Raw genomic sequence first — 17,237 nt, forward strand, 5'->3', positions numbered from 1 at the left:
TCTCTCATATGCATTATTCTCCAAGTGTCCACCAGTTGGTACTCGTGGATCGCTTTCTTCAGAGCTCTCAGAGACCTACCCCCCTCTCTCCGCACAGGGGAGGTTGCGTCCTTCTGGGGGTCCATACAGAGATTTAAGTCTCCTGCTACTATCAAACGCCCTTTTTTAAAGTCCATCAATTTTTTCAACAGACCCTTCAAATAGATCTCCGGCTTTTTGTTAGGGCAATATATATTGGCTAACGTACATTCGATTCTCTGTAATTTACCTTTCAAAAAGAGGTATCTCCCCTCCGGATCAGTTCTTCTATCCTCCAGCTCAAATCTCATATTCTTTGCCAGCCCTATTGCCACCCCTTTTGCTCTTTTAATTGGGGAGTCAGCGTAATACCATGTTGGATAATATTTGGATTTTAATTTCACATTTGACTCTATCTCAAAATGTGTTTCCTGTAAAAATATAACTGACGTTGCCCTATGGTGTAACTCTTTAAACAACTTAAATCTTTTCCCAGGACAGTTCAACCCATTCACATTATATGTTATTACATGTATTTCTTCCATCCTTCTTAATTCTGTCTATCTCTCTTCTAATACGCCTCTTCCTATTAGGCCCTTCTATCGTGCAGCATTTTAACCCCACCTCCCCTCCCCCCTCAACCTCCCACCCGACTCCCATCTCCCACTCCCACCCCCCGTCCCTCCCCCCTTCTCTTCTTTTTCCCCTACCCGTTTTTAGGCTTATGAACTGCCTACAAATCATTTGTGGATCTGTTTCCACCTTTGATTTAAAACTTAGGGCGTAAGCTCCGCCCATGCACGGCTCGCCTCTCCTCCGACCCCCCCCCAGATCCCCTCTCTCTATCATCTAAGGTCGAAAAGAATCTTTACTTCTCTCCCTTCACTAGAGTGTTCTGAAGGACCTCAACATCCGGAGGGGAGAGACCAGGGGCGAGAGATGGAAGTAGAAGAGAGAAAAAAAAAAAAAAAACAAAACATAATTTCTACTTAATTCTCCCTCCTTCCCCTCCCCAACCCCAAAATCTCCCTCCCCCTCCCCCCGACCCGCTGCCAGTCCTCTTTTCTTGTATCATCTGTATCTCCTTTATTTTCTTCTTCTTCTTCCCATCCCACTATCTCCATTCTTTGCAGATCCAGTCTCTCACAAAAATCCCTTAGTTCCTCTGGAAATCTCAAATAAGCTGCGACCCCATTTTTCCAGCCAATTAGAGATGCTGAGGTACCCTCACCAAATGAGGTATCCTCATTTGCTCCAACAGGGGTCTCAGGGTTCTCCTTCTCCATAGGGTCTCTGCTGTTAAGTCCGCATAAATTTGAATAGTCAAATCTCCATACTTAATTAATGATCTTCCCTTGGTCTTCTTCCAAATCTCATCTTTGACCCCAAATTTTTGGAACTGGACAATTATGTCTCTCGGTCTTTCCTTCTCAGTAGCCTGTTTGAACTTTCCTATTCTAAACACTCCATCTAACTTGATCCCATCTGTTTCAGGTCTGTCTCTTATGGAGTTCAAGATTTTTTTCACTAGTTCATATAGTGTTTCGCCTTTTGCAGTCTCTGGAATTCCACGTACTCTAAGGTTACACCTTCTTTCTTTATTTTCTTGAGCTTCCATCCTATAGATCAATTTTTTCTGGGTGTTTTCCAATTAGTTTATTTTTTTCCTTAGGTTATCTATGTTTTGGGCCTGAATTTTAACTTTCTCCTCTGTTTCCTCCATTCTTGATAGCAGGTGTCCTAGATCATTTCGGATAGCTGTCATTTCATGTTTTATCATTTTTTCCAAATTTTGAAACATTTCTATCATCTCCTTCTTGTTTGGTACTTGTAGTTCTCCTTCAGATTCTCTTTTTCCCGAACCATCCTCTATTTGTTGGCTACCGCTGCTATTCATGCCCAATGATAATCTAGGACTATTACCTGAACTAGTGTCCATTTCCCCTTTTGCGCATACGCCTTGGGCCCTTTCTGGCGTAGTATTTTAATATGATGTAAATTTCTTTATTGTTACTGTTTGAGACCCTTTGGGCCCTGCTGCCTTGGGACCTTTATTCTTCATATCCTCTGTAAATTCCTTTTATAAATTTTTTCTTTCTATATTCTCAAGATGGGATTATACCTCTCCTTTGTAATTTCTGGACCAGACAGACTTGCGATTTTTTTATATGTTTTATTTTCCTAGGACACCTGGGCCTCCTCTCTTCTTCTCTTCTAACCCCTGGGAATCCTCCCCTCCCCTCTTTCACCCCCTGGTCTCCTATGTCACTCAGGGGTCCACAACACAGTAAGCCCCCAGTAGCTTTCACTCACCCTTCCCTTCTCAGGACAGTGGCTCCATTCTTGTACGGAGGGTCTTCACTGCTGCTCAGTCCTGGGGGGGGGGGGGATTCCTCTGGGTTTCCGATGCTGTGTTATTTTTCTTTCCTTTTTTTTTCCCCTTTTCTCTTCTTCCTTCTTTCCTCTTTAGGGTTCGTCCCAGGGAGGCAGGATGGGTTTCCTGGTATTCCTGGGTCCACCAGGCCCAGGCTCAGACAGCCAGCCAGGGGGATATCAACAGCAGTTAGCGTCTCCCTGTCACATCGGGGAGGCAACTGGCTTCCACTTTCCCCCGACTCTCCTGCTCCCTGTCAGCCTTCGGCCGGCCGGTGTTCCTGCCTCCCAGGGATGCACCGCGGCTGGTCACGTGCACCGGCCGCGCCTCCTCGTCTCCCAGCAACCAGGCTCAGCGTCCCAGCCTCTCTCCACTGCTCTCCAGCTCCCCGGCTCCCCGGCTCCTCCAACCGCGGACCGCTGCTCATGAAGGGAAGCCCCCCAGGCTGAGGTAGGTCTCAGCCATCAAGAGCTCCACAGCACTGGGGGGAAATAAGGCCGAAAATAGGGGGGGTCGGTCGGAGAAGGCTCGTGCGAGAGCTCCTACCACGAGCTCTCCGCCGCCGCCATAGTCAGGCTCCGCCCTCCTCCAAGTGAGTATAATTTCATATCTTAAGGTAGGAAATAATTACAATGAAACAAAGCATATATTCGGATAGCTTAGTTTAATATGAGTCGCCTGATATCTTAAACCCCTAGTTAAAGTCTACAGGAGAACAGAAAGCCATATAGTTCTAACTGAAATAGTAAGATATGGCATGTTGGATGCCTGAACGTTCAGGATATCATTCTGCTTGTTTATCTACTAGTGGCTAGGCTGCTACATGTACCTAGGGAAGGTTATTGACCATGGTATAACTTGGGAGGGATTTGGTCATAGCCTGAGTTCCCCGCCTAAAACACCCCTCCCCAAATGAGGCGATTGGTTCTCTGCTTTAAGGAGACACCCTGCTGAGTTTCTAGAAAAGAGGCTGTTATGCTTGTAGCAGAAGATGAAGAGATCTCCCTTTTAACACCAGGAACCAACTTTGGGAGAAAAGGCACCCTTTTGCTCAGGACCCTTGAAGCTGCTTAAACCAAGGCTGACGGCAAGTATTATACCTCTCTAAATTTCTTTCTGTTATCTCCCTGTTGTGTTATTGTTCTCTGTATATTTATATATATATATATATATATATATATATATTGGCTGCATATTTTTCTGTAAATACTTTTATTGCACCATGTTGACCTTTTTAGTAATAAATCTTATTTTCTGAAAAGTGTTGAACTGTTTCTAAAGCTCTTTAATGCAAATTAAGAATCCCTGTCTCTGAAGAAGTGCTACTGTGTGTTTTAAACCTCTATATACATCTGCCTGCAATGACAGTGTGTATACAGATGATTATTCAAACATCATAGTGTTATTGCTAATATTGGCGAGTTTCCTGATCTCTGTACAAAAAGGCAGTGATGGCAGTGTGAAGGGTTAATTGCGTAATTAACCTGACCCAGTAACAATCGCTCTCAGGCTGCAGGTACATAGATTGTGGTCAATTAGCTGGAAAATCTTTGTGCAGGGTACAGCTGAGCGTGGCATTGTTACGCACATGACAGTGCAGTTTTAGATTGGCTAGTCCTTCGGTCGTGAGCTGGTGAGAAGGGCTGGGGGTCTGACACCGCGATCGTCACATCATCTACCCTGTGCAGTGTAGCTATCTTTTTTGTGCATACTCTAAAAGCCCATTTGAAGAAGAAACTCTTCAGATCCAAACAGCCTAGGTGATGGGTGAGATAAGCCTGCCCTGACATGAATGACTATGACAAAAGTAGCCGCTGTTAGTCAGACATTCTTACTCGCCCGATCAGGTGATGCTGCTTGAGACGTAGGCAGCTAGGAGCCAAATGAGGTGGGTAAGAGTAATTGACAGTGGCTCCTCTTGTCATAGCCTTTCTTGTCAAGGCAGGCTGGCTCAGGCTATTTGGCTGAAAATACATTGAAGCAGTCATGTGACCCCTACCTAAAGAAAAAATAAAAGGTATCGTGGAAGTGATTTTTTTTAGCACTTTGATTTATCACTTGATTTGGGAGTCCATTCCCAACCTCTAATTGTATAACTGATGGTTTAGGTTGAGAATCACTTTATTAAGAAGCTCCCTAGGGCCACTGGAGGCTACTGTGATGCAGATCATCATAGGAATGAATGTGTTCTGCATTGTATTGCAGCCCCAATTCATTTCAACATGCATAAACAGGATGAAGTGAATGCAGAGATGCTTTCAAAGAGAGGCTTTGGGGCTCTGAGAGGGGTTGCATGGTAAAATAGCTGAAAAAGAGTGAGTATTGGACAAAGTGAGCTGCATTCATAGGGGTGGGGAAATGATTTAAATTAAAACTTTTAACAAACGTATGGTTCTCCTTTAAATCTGTACTCCAGGCAAACAGCTAAATACATAGCTGAGTTACACAAGCAGCAAACAGTTCATCATTTATCAACTATGCTCTCTCCTACTTCCAGCATGTTCCTTGCAAGCACATGTGCATGCAGCAATACCAGATTACCTCCTTTTGCTGCTTTTTGCCTATCCATTCTGAGGGCTGAAGGGGGCAAAAGGAGGCTGATCTCAAAAACAATTCAGGCACCTATATTAGTTCAATATATACATCTATTGCATAATCAGTCATACCTATGCCACTTCAAACTTGCCTTTTTCCCATTACCTACAGCTCCTAATAGGTGCATGCCCTTGAGCGCATCTAGGATCAGTTGTTCTACTTCTCAATTAGAAATGAATGGTCCATATACTGATGCTGTCATCAATGTAAAATCAGTTTTAATATAATGAATAGAGGATTCAAAACATAGAGTCTCACCTGTCCAATTCCCACTCCAACGGGTCTCACTGAATGTCTAAAGACATGTTGATGGTGCAACCCTTCTTTATACAACACCAAAAATTATCTTGTGATTATAATTAGAGATGAGCGAAGTATTCAAAAATTCGATTCGACTGATTCGGCGAATTCGTGGAAAAATTTCGATTCGAGTCGAATATATTCGCTGTGAATTTAACTTAAAAAAGGGTGTTTCTAGGCTTCAGAGAGACTTAATATTAGTGCTGAACACTGTACCTTTAATTTAAATGCCCTTGGAGTCTGCTGGGGAAGAGAAATAATACTGTCAGTCAGTATGACATGCAGATGAGTGCCGTCGATCTTAGAATCACCGCACACTTCACTCATTTGGGCAGTCACGGGGCCAAAACCAGAGTGTGGAGCCACAGTGTGGCGGTGGAGGCAGCAGCAATGGGAGGCCATACAGCACCCTATGACAAAAATGGAAACCACCAGCAGTGTGAGGAGACCTGAAAGTGGCACATGGCAGAGTGTGGAGATAGAGACAGCAGCAATGGGAGGCCGTACAGGGACCCATGACACACTCTGGACCTGGCAGCAGCATGAGGAGGCGGTACAGGGGCCCATGGCAGATTACGGGCCTGGCAGCAGCATGAGGAGTCGGTACGGGGGCCCATGGCAGATTACGGGCCTGGCAGCAGCAATGGGAGGCCGTACAGGGACCCATGACACACTCTGGACCTGGCAGCAGCATGGGGAGGCGGTACAGGGGCCCATGACAGATTACGGGCCTGGCAGCAGCATGAGGAGTCGGTACGGGGGCCCATGACACACTCTGGACCTGGCAGCAGCATGAGGAGGCGGTACAGGGGCGCATGACAGATTACGAGCCTGGCAGCAGCAACTTGGACAGGAGGACGTTCAGCTTCTGCACCGTCTGGTGCGTGCTCGCAAACTGTTGTCTCTTGGAAACGGATTCCAAGAAAGACTGCTGACGGAATCCGTGAAGAGGAGTAGCAGGAGAAGGAGCATCTGAACGAGCGGAATATGCCAACAAGCGACAACAGGGGCCCATGACAGATTACGGGCCTGGCAGCAGCATGAGGAGTCGGTACGGGGGCCCATGGCAGATTAGGGGCCTGGCAGCAGCTATGGGAGGCCCGTAATCTGCCAGCACCCTATGACAAAAAATGGAACCCACCAGCAGTGTGAGGAGACCTGAAAGTGGCACATGGCAGAGTGTGGCGATGGAGACAGCAGCAATGGGAGGCCGTACAGGGACCCATGAGAGACTCTGGACCTGGCAGCAGCATGAGGAGGCGGTATAGGGGCCTATGGCAGATTAGGGGCCTGGCAGCAGCTATGGGAGGCCCGTAATCTGCCAGCACCCTATGACAAAAAATGGAATACACCAGCAGTGTGAGGAGACCTGAAAGTGGCACATGGCAGAGTGTGGCGATGGAGACAGCAGCAATGGGAGGCCGTACAGGGACCCATGAGAGACTCTGGACTTGGCAGCAGCATGAGGAGGCGGTATAGGGGCCCATGGCAGATTAGGGGCCTGGCAGCAGCTATGGGAGGCCCGTAATCTGCCAGCACCCTATGACAAAAAATGTAACACACCAGCAGTGTGAGGAGACCTGAAAGTGGCACGTTTGGGGCATGATTCATGGCGGATTTAGTCAGTTGTGTCAGGAACTGGTGGTTTGAAATCCAGACTAATCCACGCCTGATTCATTTTCACAAACGTCAGTCTCTCCACACTTTGGGTGGACAGTCGTGTCCTCCGCGGAGTTGCAATACCTCCTGCCGCACTAAACACGCGCTCCGATGCCACGCTACTGGCCGGGCATGACAGCCTTTCAAGGGCAAATTCAGCTAGTTGGGGCCAAAGGTCAAGTTTCGTTGCCCAGTAGTCAAGGGGATTGTCTACCTCGGTTGGCAGGGTGCTGTCCAAGTAGGCCTAAGCCTGTTGTTTGAGGTCCTGCTCCAGGTCCACCTGATGCTGCTGCTGCTGCTGCTGCTGTGGCTGGTTAGTAGTTTCCTCACTGCGCAGGTGAAGAAAGCTACTCATCATCGACTGCAGACTGAGGCAGCCGCTGCTGGTGGAGCTGCCACTGCTCCTACCACCCCACCCCTCCCCTGCTGCCATGGCAGCGGAACGCAAGCGCACAGGGCCCACACTGTCTGAGGATGGACGTTGGCGCAGACAGGCAGAGACCAGCTGACTACATAGGTGGTTTTTATAGTACGTTATTTTGGCCTCCCTCTCAGCAGGTGTGAAAAAGGCCACCATTTTTGAACGGTAGCGAGGGTCCAACAAGGTGGACAGCCAAAAGTCATCCCTCTGTCTGATGGTTATTATTCGGCTGTCGCTACGCAAGCAACCGAGCATGCTATGGGCCATTTGTGCCAAGGAATGCGAGGGACTCCCTGCCTCCATCTCCACAGCATACTGCCACGATGCGTCTGGGTCCTCTGTCTCCTCCTCCTCCTCCTCCTCCTCTACCAGAAGCTCCTGCTCCTCCACTCCTGTCCGCTGAGTGGAAAAACCACCCATTTCACTCAATAATTCCTGAGCACCAATGTCCTCCTCTACCTCCTCCTCTTCTTCCTGTCCTGCCCCCACAGGGGTCATGTGGCGTTGAGATCTGTGCGCCACGTCTACCGCACCCTGACCAGCCATTGTTAACAGCATTTGTTCCAGGACGTGCAACAGAGGAATGACGTCGTTCATCCCATAGTCCTGCCGACTCACGAATAGCGTGGCCTCCTCAAAGGGCCTGAGCAAGCGCAGGTGTCACGCATGAGCTGCCAATGGCTGACATCTAAGTTACACAGGGAGTACCTTTATCCGCTTTTAACATCAGGAAATCTGTGATGGCCTTTCGCTGTTCGTAAAGGCGGTCTAACATATGTAGGGTTGAATTCCACCTTGTTGCAACGTCACAGCATGAGGAGTCGGTACGGGGGCCCATGGCAGATTACGTGCCTGGCAGCAGCAATGGGAGGCCCGTAATCTGCCAGCACCCTATGACAAAAAATGGAACCCACCAGCAGTGTGAGGAGACCTGAAAGTGGCACATGGCAGAGTGTGGCGATGGAGACAGCAGCAATGGGAGGCCGTACAGGGACCCATGAGAGACTCTGGACCTGGCAGCAGCATGAGGAGGCGGTATATAGGGGCCTATGGCAGATTAGGGGCCTGGCAGCAGCTATAGGAGGCCGATAATCTGCCAGCACCCTATGTCAAAAAATTCAACACACCAGCAGTGTGTGAGGAGACCTGAAAGTGGCACATGGCAGAGTGTGGCGATGGAGACAGCAGCAATGGGAGGCCGTACAGGGACCCATGACAGACTCTGGACTTGGCAGCAACATGAGGAGGCGGTATATAGGGGCCCATGGCAGATTAGGGGCCTGGCAGCAGCTATGGGAGGCCCGTAATCTGCCAGCACCCTATGTCAAAAAATTGAACACACCAGCAGTGTGTGAGGAGACCTGAAAGTGGCACATGGCAGAGTGTGGCGATGGAGACAGCAGCAATGGGAGGCCGTACAGGGACCCATGACAGACTCTGGACTTGGCAGCAGCATGAGGAGGCGGTATATAGGGGCCCATGGCAGATTAGGGGCCTGGCAGCAGCTATGGGAGGCCCGTAATCTGCCAGCACCCTATGTCAAAAAATTGAACACACCAGCAGTGTGTGAGGAGACCTGAAAGTGGCACATGGCAGAGTGTGGCGATGGAGACAGCAGCAATGGGAGGCCGTACAGGGACCCATGACAGACTCTGGACTTGGCAGCAGCATGAGGAGGCGGTATATAGGGGCCCATGGCAGATTAGGGGCCTGGCAGCAGCTATGGGAGGCCCGTAATCTGCCAGCACCCTATGTCAAAAAATTCAACACACCAGCAGTGTGTGAGGAGACCTGAAAGTGGCACATGGCAGAGTGTGGCGATGGAGACAGCAGCAATGGGAGGCCGTACAGGGACCCATGACAGACTCTGGACTTGGCAGCAGCATGAGGAGGCGGTATATAGGGGCCTATGGCAGATTAGGGGCCTGGCAGCAGCTATAGGAGGCCCGTAATCTGCCAGCACCCTATGTCAAAAAATTCAACACACCAGCAGTGTGAGGAGACCTGAAAGTGGCACATGGCAGAGTGTGGCGATGGAGACAGCAGCAATGGGAGGCCGTACAGGGACCCATGAGAGACTCTGGACCTGGCAGCAGCATGAGGAGGCGGTATATAAGGGCCTATGGCAGATTAGGGGCCTGGCAGCAGCTATAGGAGGCCCGTAATCTGCCAGCACCCTATGTCAAAAAATTCTACACACCAGCAGTGTGAGGAGACCTGAAAGTGGCACATGGCAGAGTGTGGCGATGGAGACAGCAGCAATGGGAGGCCGTACAGGGACCCATGAGAGACTCTGGACCTGGCAGCAGCATGAGGAGGCGGTATATAGGGGCCTATGGCAGATTAGGGGCCTGGCAGCAGCTATAGGAGGCCCGTAATCTGCCAGCACCCTATGTCAAAAAATTCTACACACCAGCAGTGTGAGGAGACCTGAAAGTGGCACATGGCAGAGTGTGGCGATGGAGACAGCAGCAATGGGAGGCCGTACAGGGAACCATGAGAGACTCTGGACCTGGCAGCAGCATGAGGAGGCGGTATATAGGGGCCTATGGCAGATTAGGGGCCTGGCAGCAGCTATAGGAGGCCCATAATCTGCCAGCACCCTATGTCAAAAAATTCTACACACCAGCAGTGTGAGGAGACCTGAAAGTGGCACATGGCAGAGTGTGGCGATGGAGACAGCAGCAATGGGAGGCCGTACAGGGACCCATGAGAGACTCTGGACCTGGCAGCAGCATGAGGAGGCGGTATAGGGGCCCATGGCAGATTAGGGGCCTGGCAGCAGCAATGGGAGGCCGTAATCTGCCAGCACCCTATGTCAAAAAATTCTACACACCAGCAGTGTGTGAGGAGACCTGAAAGTGGCACATGGCAGAGTGTGGCGATGGAGACAGCAGCAATGGGAGGCCGTACAGGGACCCATGAGAGACTCTGGACCTGGCAGCAGCATGAGGAGGCGGTATATAGGGGCCTATGGCAGATTAGGGGCCTGGCAGCAGCTATAGGAGGCCCGTAATCTGCCAGCACCCTATGTCAAAAAATTCTACACACCAGCAGTGTGAGGAGACCTGAAAGTGGCACATGGCAGAGTGTGGCGATGGAGACAGCAGCAATGGGAGGCCGTACAGGGACCCATGAGAGACTCTGGACCTGGCAGCAGCATGAGGAGGCGGTATATAGGGGCCTATGGCAGATTAGGGGCCTGGCAGCAGCTATGGGAGGCCCGTAATCTGCCAGCACCCTATGTCAAAAAATTCTACACACCAGCAGTGTGAGGAGACCTGAAAGTGGCACATGGCAGAGTGTGGCGATGGAGACAGCAGCAATGGGAGACCGTACAGGGACCCATGAGAGACTCTGGACCTGGCAGCAGCATGAGGAGGCGGTATATAGGGGCCTATGGCAGATTAGGGGCCTGGCAGCAGCTATAGGAGGCCCGTAATCTGCCAGCACCCTATGTCAAAAAATTCTACACACCAGCTGTGTGAGGAGACCTGAAAGTGGCACATGGCAGAGTGTGGCGATGGAGACAGCAGCAATGGGAGGCCGTACAGGGACCCATGAGAGACCCTGGACTTGGCAGCAGCATGAGGAGGCGGTATAGGGGCCTATGGCAGACTAGGGGCCTGGCAGCAGCTATGGGAGGCCCGTAATCTGCCAGCACCCTATGTCAAAAAATTCTACACACCAGCAGTGTGAGGAGACCTGAAAGTGGCACATGGCAGAGTGTGGCGATGGAGACAGCAGCAATGGGAGACCGTACAGGGACCCATGAGAGACTCTGGACCTGGCAGCAGCATGAGGAGGCGGTATATAGGGGCCTATGGCAGATTAGGGGCCTGGCAGCAGCTATAGGAGGCCCGTAATCTGCCAGCACCCTATGTCAAAAAATTCTACACACCAGCTGTGTGAGGAGACCTGAAAGTGGCACATGGCAGAGTGTGGCGATGGAGACAGCAGCAATGGGAGGCCGTACAGGGACCCATGAGAGACCCTGGACTTGGCAGCAGCATGAGGAGGCGGTATAGGGGCCTATGGCAGACTAGGGGCCTGGCAGCAGCTATGGGAGGCCCGTAATCTGCCAGCACCCTATGTCAAAAAATTCTACACACCAGCAGTGTGTGAGGAGACCTGAAAGTGGCACATGGCAGAGTGTGGCAATGGAGACAGCAGCAATGGGAGGCCGTACAGGGACCCATGAGAGACTCTGGACCTGGCAGCAGCATGAGGAGGCGGTATATAGGGGCCTATGACAGATTAGGGGCCTGGCAGCAGCTATGGGAGGCCCGTAATCTGCCAGCACCCTATGTCAAAAAATTCTACACACCAGCAGTGTGAGGAGACCTGAAAGTGGCACATGGCAGAGTGTGGCGATGGAGACAGCAGCAATGGGAGGCCGTACAGGGACCCATGAGAGACTCTGGACCTGGCAGCAGCATGAGGAGGCGGTATATAGGGGCCTATGGCAGATTAGGGGCCTGGCAGCAGCTATGGGAGGCCCGTAATCTGCCAGCACCCTATGTCAAAAAATTCTACACACCAGCAGTGTGTGAGGAGACCTGAAAGTGGCACATGGCAGAGTGTGGCGATGGAGACAGCAGCAATGGGAGGCCGTACAGGGAACCATGAGAGACTCTGGACCTGGCAGCAGCATGAGGAGGCGGTATATAGGGGCCTATGGCAGATTAGGGGCCTGGCAGCAGCTATGGGAGGCCCGTAATCTGCCAGCACCCTATGTCAAAAAATTCAACACACCAGCAGTGTGTGAGGAGACCTGAAAGTGGCACATGGCAGAGTGTGGCGATGGAGACAGCAGCAATGGGAGGCCGTACAGGGACCCATGAGAGACTCTGGACCTGGCAGCAGCATGAGGAGGCGGTATATAGGGGCCTATGGCAGATTAGGGGCCTGGCAGCAGCTATGGGAGGCCCGTAATCTGCCAGCACCCTATGTCAAAAAATTCTACACACCAGCAGTGTGTGAGGAGACCTGAAAGTGGCACATGGCAGAGTGTGGCGATGGAGACAGCAGCAATGGGAGGCCGTACAGGGACCCATGAGAGACTCTGGACCTGGCAGCAGCATGAGGAGGCGGTATATAGGGGCCTATGGCAGATTAGGGGCCTGGCAGCAGCTATGGGAGGCCCGTAATCTGCCAGCACCCTATGTCAAAAAATTCTACACACCAGCAGTGTGTGAGGAGACCTGAAAGTGGCACATGGCAGAGTGTGGCGATGGAGACAGCAGCAATGGGAGGCCGTACAGGGACCCATGAGAGACTCTGGACCTGGCAGCAGCATGAGGAGGCGGTATATAGGGCCCTATGGCAGATTAGGGGCCTGGCAGCAGCTATGGGAGGCCCGTAATCTGCCAGCACCCTATGTCAAAAAATTCTACACACCAGCAGTGTGTGAGGAGACCTGAAAGTGGCACATGGCAGAGTGTGGCGATGGAGACAGCAGCAATGGGAGGCCGTACAGGGACCCATGAGAGACTCTGGACCTGGCAGCAGCATGAGGAGGCGGTATATAGGGGCCTATGGCAGATTAGGGTCCTGGCAGCAGCTATGGGAGGCCCGTAATCTGCCAGCACCCTATGTCAAAAAATTCTACACACCAGCAGTGTGTGAGGAGACCTGAAAGTGGCACATGGCAGAGTGTGGCGATGGAGACAGTAGCAATGGGAGGCCGTACAGGGAACCATGAGAGACTCTGGACCTGGCAGCAGCATGAGGAGGCGGTATATAGGGGCCTATGGCAGATTAGGGGCCTGGCAGCAGCTATGGGAGGCCCGTAATCTGCCAGCACCCTATGTCAAAAAATTCTACACACCAGCAGTGTGTGAGGAGACCTGAAAGTGGCACATGGCAGAGTGTGGCGATGGAGACAGCAGCAATGGGAGGCCGTACAGGGACCCATGAGAGACTCTGGACCTGGCAGCAGCATGAGGAGGCGGTATATAGGGGCCTATGGCAGATTAGGGGCCTGGCAGCAGCTATGGGAGGCCCGTAATCTGCCAGCACCCTATGTCAAAAAATTCTACACACCAGCAGTGTGTGAGGAGACCTGAAAGTGGCACATGGCAGAGTGTGGCGATGGAGACAGCAGCAATGGGAGGCCGTACAGGGACCCATGAGAGACTCTGGACCTGGCAGCAGCATGAGGAGGCGGTATATAGGGGACTATGGCAGATTAGGGGCCTGGCAGCAGCTATGGGAGGCCCGTAATCTGCCAGCACCCTATGTCAAAAAATTCTACACACCAGCAGTGTGTGAGGAGACCTGAAAGTGGCACATGGCAGAGTGTGGCTATGGAGACAGCAGCAATGGGAGGCCGTACAGGGAACCATGAGAGACTCTGGACCTGGCAGCAGCATGAGGAGGCGGTATATAGGGGCCTATGGCAGATTAGGGGCCTGGCAGCAGCTATGGGAGGCCCGTAATCTGCCAGCACCCTATGTCAAAAAATTCTACACACCAGCAGTGTGTGAGGAGACCTGAAAGTGGCACATGGCAGAGTGTGGCGATGGAGACAGCAGCAATGGGAGGCTGTACAGGGACCCATGAGAGACTCTGGACCTGGCAGCAGCATGAGGAGGCGGTATATAGGGGCCTATGGCAGATTAGGGGACTGGCAGCAGCTATGGGAGGCCCGTAATCTGCCAGCACCCTATGTCAAAAAATTCTACACACCAGCAGTGTGTGAGGAGACCTGAAAGTGGCACATGGCAGAGTGTGGCGATGGAGACAGCAGCAATGGGAGGCCGTACAGGGAACCATGAGAGACTCTGGACCTGGCAGCAGCATGAGGAGGCGGTATATAGGGGCCTATGGCAGATTAGGGGCCTGGCAGCAGCTATGGGAGGCCCGTAATCTGCCAGCACCCTATGTCAAAAAATTCTACACACCAGCAGTGTGTGAGGAGACCTGAAAGTGGCACATGGCAGAGTGTGGCGATGGAGACAGCAGCAATGGGAGGCCGTACAGGGACCCATGAGAGACTCTGGACCTGGCAGCAGCATGAGGAGGCGGTATATAGGGGCCTATGGCAGATTAGGGGCCTGGCAGCAGCTATGGGAGGCCCGTAATCTGCCAGCACCCTATGTCAAAAAATTCTACACACCAGCAGTGTGTGAGGAGACCTGAAAGTGGTACATGGCAGAGTGTGGCGATGGAGACAGCAGCAATGGGAGGCCGTACAGGGACCCATGAGAGACTCTGGACCTGGCAGCAGCATGAGGAGGCGGTATATAGGGGCCTATGGCAGATTAGGGGCCTGGCAGCAGCTATGAGAGGCCCGTAATCTGCCAGCAGCCTATGTCAAAAAATTCTACACACCAGCAGTGTGTGAGGAGACCTGAAAGTGGCACATGGCAGAGTGTGGCGATGGAGACAGCAGCAATGGGAGGCCGTACAGGGACCCATGAGAGACTCTGGACCTGGCAGCAGCATGAGGAGGCTGTATATAGGGGCCTATGGCAGATTAGGGGCCTGGCAGCAGCTATGGGAGGCCCGTAATCTGCCAGCACCCTATGTCAAAAAATTCTACACACCAGCAGTGTGTGAGGAGACCTGAAAGTGGCACATGGCAGAGTGTGGCGATGGAGACAGAAGCAATGGGAGGCCGTACAGGGACCCATGAGAGACTCTGGACCTGGCAGCAGCATGAGGAGGCGGTATATAGGGGACTATGGCAGATTAGGGGCCTGGCAGCAGCTATGGGAGGCCCGTAATCTGCCAGCACCCTATGTCAAAAAATTCTACACACCAGCAGTGTGTGAGGAGACCTGAAAGTGGCACATGGCAGAGTGTGGCGATGGAGACAGCAGCAATGGGAGGCCGTACAGGGACCCATGAGAGACTCTGGACCTGGCAGCAGCATGAGGAGGCGGTATATAGGGGCCTATGGCAGATTAGGGGCCTGGCAGCAGCTATGGGAGGCCCGTAATCTGCCAGCACCCTATGTCAAAAAATTCTACACACCAGCAGTGTGTGAGGAGACCTGAAAGTGGCACATGGCAGAGTGTGGCGATGGAGACAGCAGCAATGGGAGGCCGTACAGGGACCCATGAGAGACTCTGGACCTGGCAGCAGCATGAGGAGGCGGTATATAGGGGCCTATGGCAGATTAGGGGCCTGGCAGCAGCTATGGGAGGCCCGTAATCTGCCAGCACCCTATGTCAAAAAATTCTACACACCAGCAGTGTGTGAGGAGACCTGAAAGTGGCACATGGCAGAGTGTGGCGATGGAGACAGCAGCAATGGGAGGCCGTACAGGGACCCATGAGAGACTCTGGACCTGGCAGCAGCATGAGGAGGCGGTATATAGGGGCCTATGGCAGATTAGGGGCCTGGCAGCAGCTATGGGAGGCCCGTAATCTGCCAGCACCCTATGTCAAAAAATTCTACACACCAGCAGTGTGTGAGGAGACCTGAAAGTGGCACATGGCAGAGTGTGGCGATGGAGACAGCAGCAATGGAAGGCCGTACAGGGACCCATGAGAGACTCTGGACCTGGCAGCAGCATGAGGAGGCGGTATATAGGGGCCTATGGCAGATTAGGGGCCTGGCAGCAGCTATGGGAGGCCCGTAATCTGCCAGCACCCTATGTCAAAAAATTCTACACACCAGCAGTGTGTGAGGAGACCTCAAAGTGGCACATGGCAGAGTGTGGCGATGGAGACAGCAGCAATGGGAGGCCGTACAGGGACCCATGAGAGACTCTGGACCTGGCAGCAGCATGAGGAGGCGGTATATAGGGGCCTATGGCAGATTAGGGGCCTGGCAGCAGCTATGGGAGGCCCGTAATCTGCCAGCACCCTATGTCAAAAAATTCTACACACCAGCAGTGTGTGAGGAGACCTGAAAGTGGCACATGGCAGAGTGTGGCGATGGAGACAGCAGCAATGGGAGGCCGTACAGGGACCCATGAGAGACTCTGGACCTGGCAGCAGCATGAGGAGGCGGTATATAGGGGCCTATGGCAGATTAGGGGCCTGGCAGCAGCTATAGGAGGCCGATAATCTGCCAGCACCCTATGTCAAAAAATTCAACACACCAGCAGTGTGTGAGGAGACCTGAAAGTGGCACATGGCAGAGTGTGGCGATGGAGACAGCAGCAATGGGAGGCCGTACAGGGACCCATGACAGACTCTGGACTTGGCAGCAACATGAGGAGGCGGTATATAGGGGCCCATGGCAGATTAGGGGCCTGGCAGCAGCTATGGGAGGCCCGTAATCTGCCAGCACCCTATGTCAAAAAATTGAACACACCAGCAGTGTGTGAGGAGACCTGAAAGTGGCACATGGCAGAGTGTGGCGATGGAGACAGCAGCAATGGGAGGCCGTACAGGGACCCATGACAGACTCTGGACTTGGCAGCAGCATGAGGAGGCGGTATATAGGGGCCCATGGCAGATTAGGGGCCTGGCAGCAGCTATGGGAGGCCCGTAATCTGCCAGCACCCTATGTCAAAAAATTGAACACACCAGCAGTGTGTGAGGAGACCTGAAAGTGGCACATGGCAGAGTGTGGCGATGGAGACAGCAGCAATGGGAGGCCGTACAGGGACCCATGACAGACTCTGGACTTGGCAGCAGCATGAGGAGGCGGTATATAGGGGCCCATGGCAGATTAGGGGCCTGGCAGCAGCTATGGGAGGCCCGTAATCTGCCAGCACCCTATGTCAAAAAATTGAACACACCAGCAGTGTGTGAGGAGACCTGAAAGTGGCACATGGCAGAGTGTGGCGATGGAGACAGCAGCAATGGGAGGCCGTACAGGGACCCATGACAGACTCTGGACTTGGCAGCAGCATGAGGAGGCGGTATATAGGGGCCTATGGCAGATTAGGGGCCTGGCAGCAGCTATAGG

The sequence above is a fragment of the Staurois parvus genome, unplaced genomic scaffold (assembly GCF_062004578.1).
Source record: "Staurois parvus isolate SC_StPar_1 unplaced genomic scaffold, SC_StPar_1.0 ptg000297l, whole genome shotgun sequence".
Taxonomy (NCBI): Eukaryota; Metazoa; Chordata; class Amphibia; order Anura; family Ranidae; genus Staurois; species Staurois parvus.